Here is a 21,573-nt window from a genome sequence, read left to right on the forward strand (position 1 = left end):
CCTTCGGGGAGGACCGAACGGCTGTCGGAGATGTGCACCTGCTTGCACCTGGGCTCTGTTCCGGCAGCGGGGCTGACAGGACCCATCACACAGCCTCCTCAAGGCAAATTTCCAGAGAAGAGGACTGGGGCAGTAAACGTTTGACGCCGTTCATCTGGATTCAGATAAACAGCCCACGTGCTTTTTTTTTTTTTTTTTTTATAGTTCTAGAGGTTTCTGGGCATGGAGGAGTCTCCTATCTGTCTCTCTCTCCTTCATCCCTCCCTTTTCTGTGGTTGCTCTCTGACTCCATGCGCTTCCCGTTTGCTGGGTCAGGTCCCATCAGATGCTGGGTGTGGACAGAGGGCCAAAGCACTTCGGCAACGAAGGCATCTTAGTGCCCTGCCTGACTCGAGACAATGCTGGTCCGGCTCCCCAGCACCTGCACACTCGCCACGGAATGGGGACAATATTTTAAAGAATATTTGCAGATGTATTTTCATAACCTCTCAATCCCGTTGTCCTCAGGCTCCTCGCCGACTGAGACAGTAGGCTCTGGTGCCGGGAGGGACGGGCAGGCAGCCGGACCAGCGAGGAAGACAAAGCCACCTTTGTCCGTTTTGACTGGCGAAGGATTTGCGAGTCCCCGGCAGACAAGGGTTTTTGAAAGACACGCATTACGGGGAGAAAGAGGATTTACGAAATTCCTTCAGTTGCCACACGGGGGGTCAGATCGCGTAGTTTCACCACAGCCCCGGTGTGGAGTCGTCTCAGGATGTGGGTGCAGGAAGTCTTTGTCGCCCAGGGATGCAAGGTGACACTAAGTTGGAGGTACGTCGAGGAAGAAAGCAGATGTAGGTGGGCGGGGATGGCAGATAGAAGGGCCCTGGCCGTCTCCCCTTCCTTGGGCTTAGCATCCAGGTGTGATGGCACTCCAGAGCGCGGAAGGGACAGTGGCAATACTCTGGAACATGGGGACAGGGGTATGACACTTGTACACGGGGGCAGGGATGGCACTCTAGATCGTGGAAGATGGCCGACACTCTAGAACATGGGACAGTGGCCCACTTTACTGCGTATCCCTGCGGAAGGCTTCAGGCCTCTAGAGAAACTTGGCAACTTGACCCGAATCTTCACAGACAGGGTACGTGGAGGCTTCCTGGCAAGGTGGGGAAGGTGGCTAGAGGGAACAGCAAGAGGCAGGACTCCTGGGTCCATTCTGCCCGTGGGGGTGCACGGGGAACCCCGTACTTCCTGGAGCCCTGGTGGGAGAGTGGCCTGGAGATGCGTTGAGAGGCCAGCTGGTTAACAGGAACCTGGGGCTGAGGACGGCCTGAAAGACTTGGGGTCCTGAACTTCAGCAACATAAAGACTTCTGTTACTTTAACTCTAAAACTTGAACTCCGACTCGCACCAATGGCTTCAGTCCCAAGGGGACTGACGAGTCTGCAGAATGCTCTGAAGTTCACGGACAACAGCCTTTGCATCTCGAGCCAGCCATCGTGGGCGGTTGCTGCCACTGACCCCTTCCCTTAGCCAGACCGACATCCAGGATTTTACGGAAAACTCTGCATCCCTCAAATGTCGACTAACTCGTATGATCACGACGGGGAGACCTGCTTCCCTGGGACCTCGTGCCGCAGTTCTCTCCCGGCTGAGGGATGGGGTGGAGGGGGGAGCCTTGAGGGGCCTGCGGCCACACCGCAATCCAGGCGCCTTCTGACTCTGGCTCATCCAGGATCAAGGGCCACCAACTGGGGCTTTGATTTCACTTACTCAGCTGCTGAAAGATCTAGAAATGAAAGTATTTCTTTTCTTATGCAAAGCGTGAGTTTCACAGGAGGCAATGACCCTGGTAACCCCACAGGCCAGGGAGGCAGGGAGGAGAGCATTGGGAAAGGGCCTGCCGGAAGCCAAGGCAGCAGCGTCTACCCACATCTGTGCTGTGGCGCCCAGTGCCCCTCGTGGAGCTGGGGCGGGCAGCGCCTCCGACCGCTGACTTGCCTGAATTAGTGTGCTTGTGTTTTAAGCCCAGGAGCAGAACTTCTCTTTTCCAGTAGGTCCTAGACTGGTGTGAGGAGCTGCTTCTGTACCCACAGACTGGGCCCCCTGGGGACATCTGTCCCTTGTCTCATTTTTCAAGAATTAAATGGCAGGATTTGTTGTGTTAGGAGAAAAAATGTTGTTTGGGCGGGGGGGGGGGGGGGGAAGGACCAGTTTTGATAGGCACAGTGTAAAAATTGCTAGACTTAGTTACAGATACCACAGCAGGTGCATAACCTCACACACCCTTTTAATCGGAAGGGACAGAAAACATAATCGATCGCCCATCTGTACTAGTCTCCCAGCACTGTTGTAACAAAGAACCACGCACCGGGTGTCTTCAAACACAGAGATCTGCTCCCTTGCAGTTCTGGAGGCCGGAGGTCCAGAAGCAAGATGTTGGCAAGGTTGGTTCCTTCGGGAGGCCCAGAGGGAGATTCCTTCCTGCCTCTTCTCGCTTCTGGTCGTTGCCTGCTATTGTTGGTGTCCTTGGCTCATAGACATGTCACTCCGATTCCTGCTTCGGTCTTCACACGGCATTCTTACAAAGACCCAGGCACTGAACTTAGGGGTGATCTGGGATGGTCCCATCTTAACCACTTACATTTGCAAAGACCCTACTTCCAAAGAAAGTCTAATTCTGAGGTCCTGTGTGGACATGAGTTTTGGGGTCCATGTGCATCTCTGCTCAGAGGGGGTTCAATGCTTGCTCGTGAGTATGAGGGCTCAGCCCTGAGCTGTGAAAGCAGTGCACTCTGGGTTTCGGGTGCAGGATTCATGGTATGACTTGGGGGCTGCAGTTCGGTGGTCTCCATTCTTGCAATGCAGAGTTTGTGGACCCCCAGTCGTTGGGCACCTACCAGGGACATTGCCAACTCTGTGCTCTCTGACTTCTGCTAACATGGGGCTGAGAGCACAGGAGATCTAGAAGAGCAAGCATATTCACCAGAGGGTCTTAGTGGTGGACCTGTGTTAAGGCAGATCCAAAATTTACGCCACTAAGGTCTTTTTTCTATTTTAGAAAAATGATCCTGCTTTCATGTTGGAGAAACTTCTGCTCAGCAAAGCCTCATATGTTAACACAGCATGGATCCTGCTTGGAGGCCCATGCCAAGAAGTTAGCCTCGTAAGAAGGAACCTTCCAGGCCATCAAAGGAAAACACGAGAGCAAGAGGTCTCACATCTGTCGGTCCTTTCTCCCCTCCACGGTCTCTAGACACAGTATTTGGCCCTTGGCTTGTTACCTGTTTCAATCGTGTCTCTCAAATTCATTATGGAAATGGACATTATTTATTTTAAAAATCTGACATATTCATAACATCAGCTTATTATTGTGGGCATCTGGGGGGCTCAGTCAGTTAAACATCCCACTCTGGATTTTAGCTCAGGTCATGATCTCATAGTTCCTGAGATCAAGCCCTGAATCCGGCTCTGTGCTGACAGCGTGGAGCCTGCTTGAGATTCTCTCTCTCTCTCTCTCTCTCTCTCTCTCTCTTAAAAATAAATAAACATTAAAAAGATAGTTGCAGGGAGCGGCTTCCCAGGTAGGCCTGAGAGAGAAGGGCTGGGAGACGGTATGGCAGCCAGAAGTCCTCCAGGTGACTCCGCCTGGCCCAAGAGTGCAGGTGGCCCCTTTGGAGAGTGATGAGAGGCAGTTCCCGGAAGCCGGGAAAGCCGATGGCCTCAGTGGGGCCTGGGCAGGCTGGATGTGCAGAACCCCTGGCCCCACACACCCGTGCCCACGCACAGACGTGGGTCCTGCCAATGCCCACGTGCCAGTGTGGACTCTCTGGGCTCCTTCACTCTCCTGACTCACTGCAAATGCGACTGTCTCTGCTTCTTCTTCCAGGCCATCAGCATTCCGACTGAGAGAGCTTTCCCGACATCGAAGTCAGAAGTGCTCACGCAGCCGCCATCACAGATAAGGAATATGGAGACTTAGGCTGGGTCTCTACCACCAACACTTTGTTCTTGCCCCCCACCTCCTCCAACTAGTCATCTCAGTGTCCTTGTTAAATACGTAAAACATGTCATGCTCTGTGCTTATCTCTGGGAATCAGCACACATTCTGGCCTTTTTTCTTGGGAAACATGGCACCAAGGAACTAGGACTGTCTCAAACCTCAAGGCCTGGGTATCGAGAGCCCTTGAGCTGAGCGCCATGTTTCAAACTCTCCAACGAACACGTTCCAGGGTTAGCAATCCTTCACTCCTTGGCTGGCCAATGGGCAACTGGGGCCACCCTCAGCCGTGGAGATCACTGTCATCCCTGGCAATGTGTGGTCCAACAGCAAATAGTAAGAAATAAAATGTTAGCAAGTCTAACAAGGAAGACTCACACGCTTATTTTTTTCCATTTATAATATTTACTGATTTTTAAAAATGCCATGAATCTCATGCCATAAATTTCTAGAGCACAACTGGCATCAGAGGTAAACGCTCGCATGGGAATCGGCTTGCAACTGTCCTTTCGCCAAAAGCTGGGCAGTGTGGTGGGAGGTGGATGGAGAGAGTTCCTAAAAATCTACGGGCACTCACCAGTTTACAAGGCCGGAGATCGACAGTATGGGGGGCTGAGGAAAACATGGGAGATTTGTTTGTTTGATTTGCTTTGTTGTTGCTACTCACCAACAAACATTCCAAGTTAGTGGGGATTCAAGAGCCATTGTGTGACACTGTTTTTGTCCTCTCTGACCTCGTTAATTCTGTGAGAGGAGAGAAATAATCTAGCAGGGACTTGGTCGTGGAAAAGCACACCCAAGGAAAGGTGTCTGAGAAGCTATGCAAGGTTACAACAAAAACAATAACAGCAACCAAATAGCCTGGATGGAGCCCTTCTCTTTCGTATAATTTTTCCCCCCAAAAGACAAAATTTACCCTCAAACACAGTGATAATCACAAACCAAGGACACATTCCCTTATCATAGTAGGATAAGCCTTAACTTGGAGAATGTGATTCCAGGTGCAGGGTGGCTAATGAATTCACAGGGAGAGTATAGAGACCAAAATTTTCCACTACGATTACCCATGGCCATGGTTTCCTCACCAGCTCTCTCAAGCACCAGGGTAGCTATCAGTAATGGAAGCAGTGGTGGGAGGCCAGATTTGATGGTTTATAAGGGATGGATTAAAACAGTATCGTGGTTAATAAGAAGGGTGTCAAGGAGTTTTGGCAATTTATATATGGATAAAGAACACAACCAAAGAGAATGATCTTACTTAAAGAAGAATATACAGCAATAAAATAGCACAAAGCTCATGTAAAAATTCTGCAGTGAAAAAGACAATATTCTATTGTGTGTGTATATACATACATATGTATACATATATGTGTGTGTATATACACATACATATGTATATATATGTACATATATATGTATATATACACACACTGATATGTATGTGTATATATATATATATACACACACACTGATATATATGTGTATATACACAAACACATATATATATATATACACACAGTATGTGTGTATGTATATGTATATATACACACATGTATGTGTATGTATATGTATATATATATACACACATGTATGTGTGTATGTATATGTATATATATATACACATGTGTATATATATATACACACAGTATATATATTTATATATACACATGTGTATATATATATACACACAGTATATATATTTATATATATACATATATATGTGTATATATATATTTATATATATATACATGTATATATATATACACACACCACATCTTTATCCATTCATCTACAGATGGACATTTGGGTTGCTTCAGTATTTTGGCTCTTGTAAATAATGCTGCAATAAACATAGGGATACATGTATCTTTTTAAAGTAGTTTCTTTGTTTTCTTTGGGCAAATACTCAGTATCATGGAATTATTGGCTCCTACGGAATACTACTCAGCCATATAAAAGAATGCGACCCTGTCACGTGCAACAACAGGGATGGATCTAGAGGGTATGATGCTAAGCGAAGTAAGTCAATCAGAGAAAGACAAATACCATATGATTTCACTTACACGTGGAAGTTAAGAAGCAAAACAAATGGGCAAACAAAGAAGTAGACAAATTCTGAAATACACAGAACAAACTGGTGGAGAGGAGGGGAGGCGGGTGGGGGGCGGGGGCCATACCTAGGGAGATCAGGAGTACGTGTATTGTGATGAATGCTGATAATAAATACAGACGTAAATTAATCAGAAAAAGAAAAAGACAAGGATGTAAGCTGAATTGGAAAGATAAAGAGTGCACTTGGAAATAAGGTGTAGCTCAATAAATAGAAGAAAATTGAAAATATTTATAGCTTTGCCTGCTCAAGGACATTAACAAAACCCCGACTCTGTGAGTAGAGATAAAAGATAAGATAAGATCAGAAAAGAGAATGGGCAGCTGCTTGATCCAGTAAGTAAATTTAAGAAAAATTAAATATTATGGCATAAACTGGAAGCTTGATATAAGCGCGAGTGAGCGAAAGCAGCACCAGAGGAAGGCAGGTTGATGAGGTGGGGGATGTGCTGGGTAGGGCCAGCCCACTGCAGAAGGAGGCCGAGGGGCTGCGTTCATTTGGGGTGCGGACTGTGAATACGGAAGATGAAAGAGGTGAAAATTCTGAATAATCAGTAGATCTGAAAAAAGGCAGCAAAGAAGTAGGAGCTTCTGGTTAGAGACACTCGCTTGGGTGTAACAGGAGGGATTGGAAAACGCGGTGGATGCCGAGACATTGTAAAGTCAACGAACTCAAAGTATAAAACACCTAGAGAGAGAGAGAAAAGAAACCAATTCGCCTGTGAAAGAGACCACAGAAGAAACAGCCCCTAAATAAAACACAAAAAGAGCAGGCTGGCCCATTGACAATAAAAGGACAGACTCAGTCCTTTGGAAAGAATGACACGTGGACCCCAAATGCTAAACCCAGGCATATAGTTGCTTATGTATGAAGAAATGGGGGGGGGGAGGGAAGCTTAAATATGTATGAACTCATGAGGTGGATAAATTATTGATTCAATAAATATTTACAGAGTCAACAATTCTGAAAATGTGAGTAGAAGAGGTAATCTTATTCAATGAATAGAGTCAAAAACTCCTAAATGGAGTTAGCCGTAGTGTGAAGGGACTGGCGTGAACAGGTGGGTTTCTAAACTATGAAACCAAAACGAAATCACTCTTGTCAATAGGATTACAACCTAAATCCAAAATATTGTAATTCTTGAGAGGAAAGCTACAGAATATGAAGAAATAATGATGCAGCTACAGAAATTGGGCCCCAAACCCTGAGTTTGCACACACGTGGGACAGGAAGTGGTGGGCGTGGGGGGCAGGACAAAGCGTGGGGACACGTGACCTCCCCTTCAGCGCTGACAACACATCCAGCATTTCTTCACTTCTGCCGTCAAGAAATTGAGAAATACAGGTTTAAGCAAGTTGTTTCAATCGTAAAAGTTATGGCTACTCAAGTCAAGGACAGGTCCTCCCACACACATATCCAGAGGCAGCAAAATCAAAAACCAGAGAAGCCCCGCATCTGATAACATCTGGGACAGCAATAGTCACAAAACAAAACAAAATCAAGAAAGCCTTAGAACGAGCACTTAAAAAGGTAAGAAGTAAAGGTATGTGGCCTTAGTGTGCCTATAAAAAAGAAAAACACTCCCAGATTGGAGCAAAACAATAATCACGTGAACACTAATGACATACCTGAAACAAATAAATCTTTCGGACTCAAACGTGTAACAGGTTAACTATGAGCAAAAAGATATACAGTCCAATTGACTTCAAAGCTACAAGTATGAATGGTTGTCCTCCTAAGCAAGAAGCACCAAATGGAAAATTAAAAACAAACAAACAAACAAGATCTGTAGGGGCGCCTGAACGGCTCAGTGGGTTGAGCGTCTGACTTCGGCTCAGGTCATGGTCTCACAGCTCGTGGGTCAGAGCCCCACATCGGGCTCTGTGCTGCCAGCTCAGAGCCTGGAGCCTGCTTCACATTCTGTCTCCCTCTCTCTGTCCTTCCCCTGCTCACGCTCTGTCTCTCTCTCAAAAAAAAAAAAAATTACAAAAATTAAAATCTAAAATGAGATCTCTAAGACGACTCGTCGGTCAATGAGAAAACAGTAAATTACGATTGTGTACCTTATAAAACATGATTATAATGAGGGTACCTCGTCCTAGGAAACATCGGATATGCCCAAAGTTACATTTAGAGGCTGAGTCGTGCTTTCTTCCCTTCTAGTACTGGACAGAAAAGGATTAAGGATGAATGAATTAGGAATGAACAGTTCAAGGAATTGTTTTCTGCAGAAAGTAGAAGGATAAAACTAGTTGTGATAAAAGGAAAAAACGAAAGAATCTGAGTATTAGAAAAAATTAGGGAGCGGGAAGGAAGCAGAAACACTGAAACATGTATCCAGCTGATTCTTTACAAGAAAAATGGGAAAAAATTAGATAAATCACTCACTAAAGTGATTGAGAAGGCCACAATACAAATACATACATTTAAAAGTGATGGTTAGATGTAATCAGAGATACAGGGAACAATGAGAAGAAACGAGAGAATATTTGGTATAATTTCCCACAATGGAATAATTCAGACTCTTAGTAGATGAGCACAGATGATTTATGTGATATAAGATATGTTTATTATGTGAAGTACCCCATGTCATTTCAATTTCCTGTGCTCATCTGATATGTTATATTATTATTATATTGTTATACTTATGGGTCATATACAAAGACTCACACCTGTCCTACACACACACACACACACACACACACACACACACACAAACCAGTAGAACTCCTCATGCTTTTTTTTTTTTTTTTTTTAATTTTTTTTTTCAATGTTTATTTATTTTTCGGACAGAGAGAGACAGAGCATGAACGGGGGAAGGGCAGAGAGAGAGGGAGACACAGAATCGGAAACAGGCTCCAGGCTCTGAGCCATCAGCCCAGAGCCTGACGCGGGGCTCGAACTCACGGACCGCGAGATCGTGACCTGGCTGAAGTCGGACGCTTAACCGACTGCGCCACCCAGGCGCCCCTCCTCATGCTTAATTGTCAAAAATGTCGGGTTGCATTAAAGGCAGGGCTCTGGCTGCCACTTGCCAACCAGATTTTGAGGGTAGTGACGGTGAGAATTCTCCATCCCCCTTCCAAGGGCCACAGGGGCTTTCTGTCTCCATTCCGGGACACTTTCAGTATCCAGAAGTGGGACCTCTGGGGACTCCGTCTCCTCCCTCAGGAACCTGAGAGGGGCTTGGAACGTCTCTGGGGCCTCTGAGCTCTATTTCCATGCTCTGGGCTTCCTCTGCCAACCTCAATCCAGGACTTACCACTGTTTGCCTATATTTGTCTCTTGGGTGGATGTGCCTAAGTTCATGGAAGAACGCTGCAAACGCCAAAGCTCTCATCAGTACGTGCTGGGGGGTGTTTGAAAGCCAGAAATGGAGCTTTGGCCTCATCCTGAGACAAGGGAGTTCAAATCAGGCATTGCATGGCACAAAGAGGAAAAAGCACCTCACCGTGTATTCTTGTGTTTGGATGATGACTGTATTAATGACTGGGCCCACGAATGCCTTGATGATGGGCCCACGAATGCCTCAATGACTTTGGGGCTCCAGAGCTAACTTCGACCATGTACACCCAAGAGTAGCAGATGGTGATTGGAAACCCACCTTTGTTTATTATTTCTAGACAGCGGGAGAAAAATCCAGGAGGAACGAGCACCTCGTAGCTCGAACAACACTGGATTCTCACACTCAGTGAGCTTGTATGTGTTGAGAATTTGCAAAGGTAAATCCTGGGTGGAAATGGAATGAAGATATTGCACAATCCCTTCCTTCTAACTGTTTGTAGCCTAGTTGAGGAACTAATGCCTCCTCACCTGCCTTGTAGCTGTGATTGCTTTCACGTGCATTAAGGCCAGACGGGCGGTGTAGACAGTACATGTTCTGGGGTGAGAGGTGGAGTTCTCCTCTGGAGAGATGCTATTCCACTGGGCTGTGAAGCAGGGAAAAGATCCAAAGGGAAGCACCTGTCAGTGAGAGGTAGTTCCAGTAGGTAGAGTGGAGAGGAAAAAACAGGGGGTACAGGCTTGGTGGCAGGTATGAAGAGAGACCACAGTAGGGAGAACCCCACCTACGAGAGAAAAGAGAGTCCCGCGAGACAGGCCAGGGCCGGTGAAGGCCAAGTTCAGGGGGCCTGGCTGAATGGCCGGCCATGGGCAGCCTGGATATGGATCCCTGTGCTGGATCAGAGGGGGAGGCAGAGGAGCGGGGAGGAGGAAGCAGGTGTATCCATGTTGTCAAGAATGAAACTCCAGATCTCGAACTGAGACAGTGTGCCCCTCCACCGGGGCGTGGGGTCACTGCTGATGCCAAGTGACCCAGCAGCAGGGCATCCGTGGAGAAGGAAGGGCAGGATAACATCCCAAGGCCACGTTTGCAAAACAAACTGGAGAAAGGCTCCGGCAGAACTTTGCTGGCTATGCCCGCCTCAGACTCGTCTTTTTCCGGATGTCCGCGGAGGACTGTTTTCATCCTCGTTGGCGTAACTGAAATGTGACAAACAGTTTCATTTACTGGGGAGATCTACAATGTCCGCCGAGAATAATGGCCAAATAAAAAGATATGCTAAAAGGGTTTCCGGAAGAAAAGTACACCCTATACTTTAGGATGTGATTGAATAAAATCGGCCTTTACCACTCGGTAAAGCACCTCTCTTTGCTTTTCATGGCACTTCATAAACTATGACGTGTGATTGGAGATGCCCTGAACAGTGGCCAATAAATGATTTTATAGCCATAATTGCATTTTTCAGGGAAAGGGAATATTTCATGAAAAACCAGATAAACCTTGCCCAGACTAACTGCATAGAATCTAGCCACTTTGGTTCAATTGATCTATTGTGTATATTTCATGTGATTTTTTTTTTTATTGGCATTTCTGTTTTCTACAAGTCCCGGAATCAAGGGGAAATCTATTACCATTGTTTCATACTGAATTTTTAGTAAGGAAAAAAAAAAGCTGATCTTAAGTCGGTAATAATCCTATATATCTATTTTTTAGGGGGTGAAGCAGGATGGTGACATCTAATATGAAATGGGAGCAAACACCATCCTTAGCCTGATACATCTCTGGGCGTATACGTGTCTGTTCCAGGACCTTCAAGGAGATGCAGACCATAGCATTTTCCTCCGGGGAATGTGCTTCTTTGGAGGGCATGTCCAGTCAGGGCCTCCTCTGGTGTCGGACACGTGGCTTTGTTTCCACGGAAACTTTATTTCCCTCCTTCAAATCTGAGACGCTTTATGATGTTGCTGCACTCGGGAGTGGGGCCAGAAAGAGAATGAAGTTGAGGCCAAGGGAGGTGGGTTTTGAGTGAGGGACCAGGCCCTTTGGTCAGCCGAGCCCTCTGCGGACACACATTAACATTGCTGTGTATCATTTCCCTTTTTTTTTTAATTTAATTTTTTTATTGTCATAAAATATATATAGCATACAGTCTCCCACGTTAAGCATTTTTAACCGTGCCATCCAGTGGCATTAAGGACATTGACGATGTTGTGTGACCATCACCGCTGCCGAGGACATTTTCAGCGTCTCAAACCACAAGTCTGTCCCCATTAAATACGGATGCCCCTTTCTCCCCCTCCCGCATCCCTGATGACACCATTCTGCTTCCTGTCATGGTGGGTGTGTCTATTCTAGGTGCCTCATTCGAGTGGAGTCACAGAACGTTTGCACTTTTGACTCTAGTTTATTTCACTCAGCGTGTTTTCAAGGTTCTGGCTGCATCATATCCCATCGTGTCCAGACACCATGTATTTTTATCCGTCCTTCCATCGACGGGCACGTGGGTTGTTTCCATCCTTCGGCTGTTGTCAGTGATGCTGCTGTGAGCATTGTGCACATACCTAGAAGGGCAAGTCCTGGATCGTATGATAATTCTACATTCAGCTTTTCAAGGTATCGCCAGACCACTTTTCACAGTGACTGTGCCATTTTGCGTTCCCACGAGCAATGCTTCAGGGTTCCAGATTCTCCACATCCTGGTAACCTTGTTGTTTTCTGTTTTTAGATTTTTAAAGCATTTTTTACTTTCCTGATAATAGCTAGTCTAATGGGTGTGAGGTGGTACCTCCTTGAAGTTTTGATTTTTATTTGCCTGGTGACTGGCTGGTGATGTTGAGCGTTGTTTCGTGTGTCCACTGGGCGCATCTTGGGTCGGAGATAAGTGAGAAACTACACCCCATGTCCTGACCGTCACCCAGGTTGACTCCCCCACTCCCCTTTGTCCAGTCTGAGACTGAGAGTGACAATGTGCACCCCTCCCTGCCTGAGCGAGAGCAGAAGAACAAATGGGGAGGCAAGGCCTGTGTCTCCCTGAGGAGGAGTGCGTCTGCCTCGAGGCTGGTGTGGAAGGAAAGTACTACTGAAATTGTCCGGGTTGTGACATCCACCTCTGGCCGTGTGGACACGAGCTTTGGGCCAGGTGGCTGGGCTCCCGGAACCCTGTGTGGTGGCTAATGTCCTGGGACGTTGGGCTGGCATGGCCCCTGGACGCCCTACTGGTTGCCACCAGCTGTCACTGAGGATCTGGTCACGCCCTCGCGCAGTGCGTGGTCCAATTATCGGCATCCACGACCCACGTCTGTCCAGGATCCAGGGCCTCGCATGCGAACTTGGGGGACGTGGCTGCTTTCTTGTTTTCCTTCAGTGAAATTAGCCCGGCTTAATCCCACCTTGTCTGCCCGGGTGTGAGGGTCTGGGTCAGGGGAAAGGGTCTGCAGTCCCGTGGAAACTAGGACAGATTCTGGGGACATCCCTAAATGATTAACCATGAAGTGTTGACATTTAACTCTGAAGTGTTGACATTTAATGTAGAATAACTGAAACATTAATGTAATTTAGGGCACAGTGCTACAGAGCTTCAGAAGGTACGGAGCCTCTCTCTGGAGAGGAGAATGTTCGTTGAGCCAAACAGACAAAATATTTTTGTACGTCTTGTGTCCACACAAGACCTATGGGGCCTGAGTTTTTATCTGTCAAAACAAAAAACCGTTTTGCCATGTGGCAAAATTCACACGGGTTGGAGCATCGCGGGTGTTCCAGAGCTACTGAGTCAAGGGCCTTGTGGAAGAGACCAGACTCAAGCCCCTCTCCCGCTGCCGGAAGGGGAAGAAAGCCTGTCCCCATGCATCTGAGGCGTGTGCTCAGAACCTCGGGTGCCCTGGCCTGGGGACACCCGACTCCTTGTTTATCCTAATTCGTGCAGGACCCCAGTGTATGGAATCGGCCTTCACACCGATTCGTCTGGAAGACAAATGAAGCCCTAATTTCTTAAGCCGAGGACGCCATGTGTTTATGCATTTAGCACCTCAAGACAGCAGGAAATAATTAGTGGTTTGAGAATACATTCACAAAAACCAAGAGCTTTTTCAACTTTTGGACTCCTGATGTTCGCTGCAAACTAACAAGCATGCCAGAAGGAACAATGCTCTTTTGTGACCAGGAGGTTACCCCGAACCCACCTTCCAGCCCCCTGGGGTCGCCGCGGCAGGGACCTTCCTGTCTCGCCGGGACCATCGCTGGACAGCCAATTTCGCTTCGAATGCCCATGACCAACGCGGACAGCGAGCCGAGCATTTCTTCTCCCGCGGCAGCTGGGAGGGATTCCCATAAAACACCACTTTATTTAATCGAAGTGATTTTCTGGCAGGCTTTCCTCCTAATTTGGAACCAAATATTTAAACAACCATTGCGTGCAGGTCCTAAAATACAAGCTGGTGTGAGAATTTTAAGGTGATGACATAAACAGAGCAGCCTTGCAAAAAGACAAGAAGTTCAGCTCTGGGTTGCAGCCAGCCGCCGGCCTCTTAGTTATTTATCGATTATGTGTTTGTTCCCAAGGTCAAGGAGGGCTGTGGCGACAGCTGATTTTTATGTGGCATCTCGCGTTCTTTTATTCCTCATGTTCAAGTCGGGAGGAATCAAATATTCCCCTATTAAAACTCTTTTCTTTGGCCCAGTGAATTTATGAGAATAGGAATAAAAATGTACAGGATAATTTCATCTCTTTGCAAAAACAGCCCCTGTGGCGTTGCTGTTGAGCTAGGCGGTTGGGGCCCGGGGACGAGAGGGGGAGGGGCGGTCCTGTCATAGGATCCGTCTCCTCGGGAGAAGGAAGTTTCTGGATGCCAGAGGAAATGGTTTTGTGCGTAGGAAGTCAAATGAAAATACGCTGGATGGTCTTAATAGATGAGCAAATATTTTGCAGGACATTTGTCTGTTTACTTTGCATTAACCACAAAACGCCTGTAGGGGGAGTTTTCTTATTACTCTTTTTGAGTATGTAAATACAGAGACTAATTTCGGGATTTTCTGTTTCCTGACCGATAATCTGCTTCTGCTCTGTTTCGCGTCGGGCTTCCAATATACTTTTGCACCGACAACCACTGCCTCCCCTTTCGAAAGGCTGGCCTTGGAGCATCCGAGGTTGTCGTGAAGGACAAAGAACATCTGTGGGCACCGGGAAGCCCACAGGGAGAAAATGGAGGGTGATTTTAAAACACGCCTTGGACATCAGCAGGGTTAGGGAGCGAGCACAGCCGGTGAGTGCCCAGGGTGGGGTGAGGGCCTGCTGACGCGTGGGCCCTCTCTGCTCCCTGGACGGCTCCCCCACCCAGGCCCAGCCTGACCCCCGCTGAGGTCCTGGGGAGGCTGTGGGGCAAATGGAAGGCAAGCTAGGCCCTGAGGCTCTGCCCTGCCCTCCCCGTGTGGCCCGGAGGAGGAGGCCGGGTGGGGAAAGAAATCAGAGGGGTCTGCAGCTAAAACCCCTGCGTCTGCTTAATAAACCATGACCCGATGATCATCTCTACCTTCAGAGGCCAGAAGAATCTCCCTGTCTGATTTCAGAGGAAGAGGCAGAGGGAGGTAGGCTCCATCTGTTCAAGTGGTAGAATAAGGAAATGAGGGGACGTCTGCTTTTGAGCAAGGTGTCTAAGAGAAAGCAGAATAGTCCCAGGGCCTTGGGACTCCACTGAGGGCGGGAGCCACCAATCAGGCAGAAATGGCAGGGGCCCCACAGGGCAGGACCGACCAGAGGGGACACAGAGTTTCTCTCTGACCATCGCACACATCAACACATCTGCAGCAAGTACCCCCTGGAGGGACGGTGTCTTTTAAGGCCTGCCCCCTTATGCCAAAGCAAGCCCACAACCAAGTCCCAGTCTGTGCGGAGCGCTGCTCCCCCTTCAGTGAGAAGGCCTGTGAAGCCACAGGACACAGGTCATGGTCCAGAAAAGGTAAAGGCTGAGACCACTGATGCAATTGGTCATGTCAGTATGGGTACGTTTGTGGCCAAATGGGTACTTTTATTCTCTGCAAGTGAGAGTACTTGCTGAAAACTGAAAACTGAAAACGTTTTGGAGGCAGGTTGGTGGCGTTTGTTAAGACTGTAAAATGCATATCCATTATGAGGAGTTCATCACGTAGATATATTTAGCCACAACACCCAGAGAGGCGCAGGATAGTTTGTAGACGGGAAAAAAAAAATCCAAGTCAAGAAGGGACCTGAAATTGACAAGTTAGGTAGAAAATGAGGAGAAAATGAGTCAGGTGTGCATGTGATGACACGGAATGATCTTTACGATATTTTATAAAGTGAAACTAAGTTAAAGAGTAGTGTATTGATATCATTTATATAAACATAAAGGACATGCTATGGGTGTGAAATAAACTGTTGACAGTGGTGAAGAGTAGACAGCAGATCAGGCTTTTATTTTATACCTTTCTGTGCTACTTGACCTTTTTTCCTCCTTGTGCACGTATTACACTTCTAATTAAAACAAAATTGGTTTGGTAACCGTTCTGTATTCATCTTAAAGCCTCAGTGATTTCGAAGCAAACATTTCTCAGAATCTTGGAACTTTTACTTTTGAAGTTTGCATCTTAGGCTGTAACCATGCTGTGACTCGGGAGCTAAATCCGGTCGACCCACACTCAAGAGAAATACTTGACCGCTAGTAAGCGAAGAGATAGCCCAACGTTCTGTACGCTCCTGATTTCTACGTGTTCCACCTGTCTGGTCAGCATATCAGAATCTTCTCTCGACTCAGAGAACCAAGTATGCATTACAAGGCGATGTACAACCTCTCCTGGATTTCAGACCCTCGATGTCAGTTGTTGTTGTGATCTCATTTGGATCCTTGCTGTGCACACGAGGTGCCTACACAACACACTACCGTACGTAAGATGCTGGCTCTCCCTTGCCCCACCCTGACCCCGCCTTCTCCCTCGCCTCTCCAAACGTGCACCCCTGCATGCATGGAAGTGACCATTTCATTGCCCAAGTCGGCGGCAAATGTTTTCTTTTAATTTGACCGATCTGCAGCAGGCAATTTTATCACTTCCTTTTTCCTGGAATGTTTCCCTTCGTGTTTTCTTGACAACAACTCTCTCGGGGTTTCTCCTGCTTTCTCAGCTTCTCATTCTTACTCTCCTGGCTGCCTCTTCCTTCTTGGCCAAACTTCTCAGCAGCCTTTGTTCCTCTTCTCTGTCTGCCCTTCTTCTCTGCTTTCCCGCCGGGTTACTTACTGGCTTTAAGCGCCACGTACACACTCACGCTTTCCAGTTCTCATTTCCTCTGTCCTAGGTCAGACTTCAGAGATTAGATTTCCTTCTTCCGTTTCATATCCATCCTCCCCATGTCAGAGGTGTCTCAAACTTGGTGCTGTCAGAGCATATCTATACCCTTCCCCCTCCTCCAATTGTCCTGATCTCAGCAAGTACCAACAGCAAGTAACAATACCAACTACCCTATTCCTCTGTTCAATAACACAGCAAACATTCTCAATTTCTTTGTCTTCTTAACATCCATGGATACTACGGATCATTTTTCTTTGGTTTGTAGAGAGAGGAGGAGGAGGGGCAAAGAGAGAAGGGGACAGAGGATCTGAAGCGGGCTCTTGCTGATAGCAGAGACCCCGATGTAGGGCTTGAACCCACAAACAGTGAGATCATGACCTGAGCCAAAGTCAAACACTCAACTCAGTCTTACTGAATAGATTTTCAAAATGTATTCCAGTTCTGGTCATACCTGAGTGTTCGCTGTGACATCCTGAGTCCTGGTCACCGTGACCTTTCACCTAGTAACTGCAGTGTCTTACCTGTCCTACGGCCCTAACTTCTGCTCACTTGCATTGTCCCTTGTCCTTCTTACAGAAGCCAGGAGCTATGTGTATAATGTCTGCTTCAAAATTTGATAACTATAGAATAATCATACTCTGCCCTATCCCTCACACTGGTTACTACTGAAAGACTTGAGAGAACGAATAAAGCAACTATCTGGGGAATCTGGAAGGGTGTTAAAAAGCAGGCCAAATAAGGAGAGAAACCAAAGCTTGAAATGAATACATGACAAGATACCTAAATTAATGTAGAACTATAGCAGGTGTTTATATTGAAAGACTCAATAAGATAAAGACAAATTATTCACAAATTGTACTCTAGTTTCAATACAATTCTAAAAATAAATGTTAATAGGTTATTTAATTTAATTAATTTATTTTTTAAAGGTCTAATTTTATTTTGAGACAGAGAGACCACGAGTGGGGAAGTGGGGAAGAGGGGCAGAGGGAGGGAGGGAGAGAGAGAGAGAGAGAGAGAGAGAGAGAGAGCATTTCAAGCAGGCTACACACTCAACATGGAACCCAATGCCAGGGCTCTATCCCATGACCTGGGGATCATGACCTGAGCCAAAATCAAAAGTCAGATGCTCAATGGACTGAGCCACCCCGTCATCCCATGTTATTTTGATTTTATCTAGAAATTGACAAGTATATACATAGAATATATACTTATTTTATATACACAAGATGGCTGAAAGGGAGTGCTGAGACTTGCCCCATCAGATTTCTGTCTGGTGAAAAAGTGTCATGAAAAGTGGCACTCTCATGAGCCGAATACCCAAATTTTCATATAGCCAATGGAGTATAATAGAGAATCAGAAACTGACACCCAGCAACATGGAGACTGGAGCCAGGGTGGTCTATGGTGGGCATTCTAGATCAGTGAGGAAAGAAGGAACTATTTAGTAAAACAATCATGGGCCAACTGTTGTTTTCATGGAAAAGAAGGAAACTTGATCCCTGTCTCACAGCCTACTCAAAAACCAATTCCAGGTGGCTTTAAGACCTGAGGATAGTCCCTTGTCTTCTGAAAGTTGCTTTAGTTTTCCTTTTCACATTTGTGACCTGGAGGCAAAAAAGGATTTAAATAAAAGAAAAGAAAAAAAAATAAATAGAAGACATAAAATACAAATGCCATAGAGGAAAAGATTGATATTTCAAACTATAATTCATTAGGAACTTAATTCATCAAAATACACAGGAAGGATGTGAATTTCAAGCCATAAACTGGGAAAAAACATTCACAATGCATATATCTGAAAAATAATTTATACCTGGAATACGGAAGGATTCCTATAAATCACTAAGGAGAAGAAAGGCAGGTTCAATAGCAAACCATGCAAAAGATGGGAAGGAGAATTTTCCTGGGAAGGAAACACAAAAGCAACCAAACATGTGAGATAAAGGTCAACCTGATTACAAATCAGAAAACTAGAGATGCAAAACTCCCAGTGAGGTTCTTTTCCATCCAGTGGTTGGGCAAAAATTTTCAAGTTCGATAATACCCAATGTTGGTAAGGTCATGAATCAATAGGGTTTTTTCTTTACTGCTGGACCACGTATAATTTGTAGCAATCACTTTGGAATATAATTGGACATTATTTTATAAATATGAATATTCAACCAAATAATTTCACACTTAAATACATGGCAGAAACTTTTGCATTTATATGCCAGGAGGCAAGCACATGAATATTCAAAAAAGCATTGCTCCCACTAGCATAACCAGAAATTACCCTAAATTTATCAACAAGGAAAAAGACCAAGAAATTATCTTAAATTGGACAATTGTCTTAAAAATGGAGAATTATAAAACAATGGAAATTCAGCTACATGCAACAGTATAAGTAAGTGCTACAAATACAATAAAAAAAGTTCTCGAAAAATCTGGAGGATATAACATGATTTTCTAAGACTCAAAAATAAGCAAGCAATTTATTGTACAGGCATACATAACATATGTGATATCACTATTTAAAGAAACAAAGCCAAGGGGTAATAGATATAAAATTCAGGGAGGAGGTAGCTTCTGGGGGCAGGGGAATTGTGAAGGAGGAGATAGAAGGCAGGGGCAAAGATTTTGGTTTAATTTTGGTGTGGTTCATGAATCTAACTTTTATTATGATGCTTCATATTTTACATGTGTATTATAAATACTAATTTTTAAAAAGGAACGCATACCATGTGATTCTGGAATTTTATTTAAAATGTCATGTACATTTGGTGTTGAGCTTCCTGTTGGCCAAAGCAAAGAAGTAAATAAGGTCAGTTTATGAGTTACTTTGTGAAGCTAAAATTATACCAGTGGCTCAGGAGAAACAGTGTCTGTCTGTTAGGTAGTGGGAAGACTGAGCAGTGGTTGAATAAATGCATTTTCTGTCAAATGAAAACATAGCTTAATAGCACCATGTTTAACACGAACTATTTTTCCAGCTATTCCTCAACACACGAATTTCACAAAACATCCTTGTGATATTCTTCTCCAAGATGCTTCAGTTTACTTTATCTGAAGTCATCAATAACTGACTGCGAATCCAGAAAGGGCTGGAAGGTTCTAGAATGTACTCGTCAGCATGGGGCACATCTGGCCACCTCTCTTTATGTTCACAGATGGCAGCCACTGAAAGCCATCCCTCAGTTATTCTGCTAATATTTGCCACAAAAATGTTTGTTTGAATGTATCTTATCAAAGTAATGTTTGTATTCTGGATTAGTCATTGCTTGGTGAAAGATTTGTATAATCAGCTTATTTTAAGATTAATTCATTAAAAGAAAAAACCTCTGCAAATTTCTATTATCACTTAATTTGTATAAAGATATTTACTATATTTTAACAGTGCAATTAAGATTAATATGGGCTCTAAAACCATAAGGTCAAGTAAACACGAATTGGATGACACTCTAAACAGTCATTTCTGATCCTCAGATATTATTATGCAGCCCAGACCTTGTGGGTTTGCAGAATAGCAAAAAGGTCAGAAGTGGAATGAAATGAATATTCTCCGACTGTCCCGTGCCGACGAGAACTCCTGCTCATTCATCATTCTGGGTCTGAGAGCTGGCAGAGGACCCGGAAGCTGGAAGAGGATGGATGGAGCCCTGGAGGGGGACTCTCCCTCAGGCAGACACGAAAAGCCAGTCAGATAAGCGGAGGTGTGTCCTTGCCTTTCTCCAGACCAACTTTCCTCTAGACCCCGTTGTCTGTGGGCCAGGACCTGATGGTGCCTCTTAGTGGCAGACCCTCAGCCTTCACTCCTCTGGGACACTCCAGGCTGCCACCAGCCATGCTCTCTGTGATCATTCTTTCCGAATCATAGTCCCTGGCATGGGCTTTGCAAATATTTTGATGGAACTGAGAAGTATTTTAGTTCCTTATATGAACCAGATAGTAGAGGGTTGAATGGTGGTCCCCACCCCCCCCCCCCAAGTTTACACCTATGTCTTAATCTTTGGCACCTGCGAGTGTGACCTTATTTGGAAAAAGGGTCTTTGCAGATGTCATTGGGGTCAGGATCTCAAGAGGAGATTATCCTGGGTAACCCTAGGGGGCCCTGGATCCAATGACAAGTGTCCCTACAAGAGACAGGAGAGAAGACCATGTGACAAGAGAGGCAGAGATTAGAAGAAGGGTGGGGCCACAGGCATAAGACACCTGCATCTGGAAGAGGCCGGGAAGGCCTCCTCTAGACCTTTCATTCGTGTCATCCTCGCTTCCAGAACTTTGGGAATATACATTTTTGTTGTTTTAAGCCACTTCGTTTGTGACACTTGGGGGTAACTCTAGCAAACTAATATATGCCCCCAAAATAGGTCTTAGTTTTCATTTTTGTTTTAGTTTTCCTTACAAATAAATTTCTTGCAAAAATTGTAAAATCTTCGGGTCTCCGTTTTAAAACTCACCCAGCGGATCCTAACATTTCTACTTCCCTCTCAGACCACGCAGGTGGCTTAACTCACCCAAGTTAGGGAGGCCGGTCAACCGGCGTGGCTTTAATTAAAATCTTTAAAAAGTGTGTAAGCTCAGGGCAGCTTCTTACAGCAGTTTCCCATCGACCTCAGTTTACTCCAGTTGCTTTGTTTTCTCTCTTCTGCTGGGTTGGGGGAGCTGAATCAGAATTTCCCCTCTCTGGTTTTCATTGACTGATTACGCTGTGCAGTCTCAAAGAAGGGGCACGAGGTCTGGCCCTCCAGGTTTCTTTTTCTCCCAACCTGGAGGAAGACAATCAGACAGACAGGTAGACATCTCACGCAGCGATTACTGCTACGACAAAGGCAGGACAAAAACGTCCTGCTGGTGTGCGGGAAGGAGCGATGTCTTCTGCTAGGGCCACGCTGGGAACAGAAATTTCTGCCTGCCCTGATG

General features: G+C 45.7%; 1 long non-coding RNA gene across 1 annotated transcript; it reads left to right on the forward strand.

The window, feature by feature from the left end:
- The first annotated feature begins 14,420 nt into the window (after window positions 1-14,420).
- Window positions 14,421-21,077, forward strand: LOC123380952. The gene is made up of 2 exons (XR_006587410.1): window positions 14,421-16,266; window positions 20,137-21,077. It is a non-coding gene; the product is annotated as an uncharacterized LOC123380952 (long non-coding RNA).
- The last annotated feature ends 496 nt before the right edge of the window (window positions 21,078-21,573 follow it).

Source organism: Felis catus, chromosome D2 (assembly GCF_018350175.1).
Source record: "Felis catus isolate Fca126 chromosome D2, F.catus_Fca126_mat1.0, whole genome shotgun sequence".
In the NCBI taxonomy this organism is placed as follows: Eukaryota; Metazoa; Chordata; class Mammalia; order Carnivora; family Felidae; genus Felis; species Felis catus.